Consider the following 1,988-nt stretch of genomic DNA (forward strand, 5'->3'; position numbering starts at 1 on the left):
ACACGTTATTCCAACCAGTCCCTTTTCCCTCCATCAGGCGCCCCGGCTGGCCAGGGGGAGGCAGTTTAGTGACCAGGATTACTGCATGTTTTTTGTGAGGGTACCTACCCCATCTCTTCCTGTCAGCCTATACTGTCTGTCCGTCCATAAACAAATACCGGTATATGAAATAAAGGCGAAAGCCACAAAAAATATCATTTAAAAAAAAGGGCAGGGGCTCCAGCCCCCTTTGATGTCTCTGTGTGCACGTCAGCTGTGTCCCTGAAAAGGACTGGGAATGGACCTGCAGGGACTGGGAGGGACTGGGAATGGACCTGCAGGGACTGGGAGGGACTGGGAATGGACCTGCAGGGACTGGGAGGGACTGGGAATGGACCTGCAGGGACTGGGAGGGACTGGGAATGGACCTGCAGGGACTGGGAGGGAGCGTGCGGTTCAACGCATCCCCTCATGTGAACCGGAGATGTTTGCCGTGGTGTAGAGTTACCGGTAATATGCCGTGGTGTAGAGTTACCAGTAATATGTTAATGTTTGGCGTGGTGTAGAGTTACCGGTAATATGCCGTTTGTTATACACACAAAAGGTCAAAACGCAGCAGAGCCAAACAATGAATGGACACTGACTGACTGTATATGACAGCAGAGGAGGTTCATTTAAAAGGCAAAGCATGTCAAGAGAGATTTCTGTCATTTCGGAAAAGAAGAAGCCTGTGCTTTTTGAATGAGAATGCCCCAAAACAAAAAATGCCTGGTTGTTGTTTTTGCAACTATAAGACACGATCCTGTTCTATAGGCGGCTGTGGCTGATCCTTTGGTTGGATTGGTTTCAGAGTGAAAGGCGCTGAGATCTGCATGAGAGAAAGTGGACGGGTCAAAGTATTAAAAGATATGAAAGGTAATAGATATGGGGTTGAGTCACCGGGACAGTCCACTGGGACGAGAGGTGGTATTTTGGTCTTATTATAGTTTAGCTTGCTGGCTCGCTCGGGCAGATAACAACACACCCATCAGCCTTTTACCAAAAAGCCTCCACGCTCAAAAAAGGTTCAAGAAAAAGGCACGCTGAAAAAAGGTTCTGTTGTGCTGCATCAATCATACATGATAACATGCAGGGCCTGTACTGTACTGTACTGTACTAACCCAGGGCCTGTACTGTATATGCATGGAGGACAAGTTGCAATATTGCAAAATTGCAATATTGTTCGGTCCATGCAGTGCCACGCTATACCGATGTAGAACGCAGTGCTGATCCTGAAACAGCTTTGTAATGTAATGCACGTGCAATGCATATATATATGTTCAAATGGGGGTTCCGCGGGTTAATGACTATACCAGCTTGGGGGTCCTTGACATGAAAACGTTTGGGAACCCCTGGACTAGGTGACTAGAAGACAATGAACCCCTGGACTAGGTGACTAGAAGACAATGAACCCCTGGACTAGGTGACTAGAAGACAATGAACCCCTGGACTAGGTGACTAGAAGACAATGAACCCCTGGACTAGGTGACTAGAAGACAATGAACCCCTGGACTAGGTGACTAGGGGCAGCAGTGGCCGGACGGTTTGCGGAGCGGTCTTGATATCGGAAGGTCGCTATAGTTCGTATCCCCGGACCGGCCACGTTAAAATTACCACCGCTGAAGTGCCCTTAATGGACAAGGCATTGAACCTCTACCATGAAATGTTCTATATGAGCAGGGCCTGGCTGTAAACAAGTTCTTGAGCTTAGTCCAGTTACCCTGGGTAAACATAGTACCTTTCTTTCTTTCTTTCTTTTCTTACTAGAAAACAATGCCAGAAACGGACAACGTGCTCTAAGTGTCTTCAGGCATGCAGCATACGAGGCCTGTGTAGCTTAACCTTGAGCAGCTGCGGGGTCGATAACAACAAGTGCAACACTGTGAAAGACAGCTGCGGGGTCGATAACAACAAGTGCAACACTGTGAAAGACAGCTGCGGGGTCGATAACAACAAGTGCAACACTGTGA

This window comes from Protomyctophum bolini (genome assembly GCF_963924005.1).
Source record: "Protomyctophum bolini genome assembly, chromosome: 5".
Classification (NCBI taxonomy): domain Eukaryota; kingdom Metazoa; phylum Chordata; class Actinopteri; order Myctophiformes; family Myctophidae; genus Protomyctophum; species Protomyctophum bolini.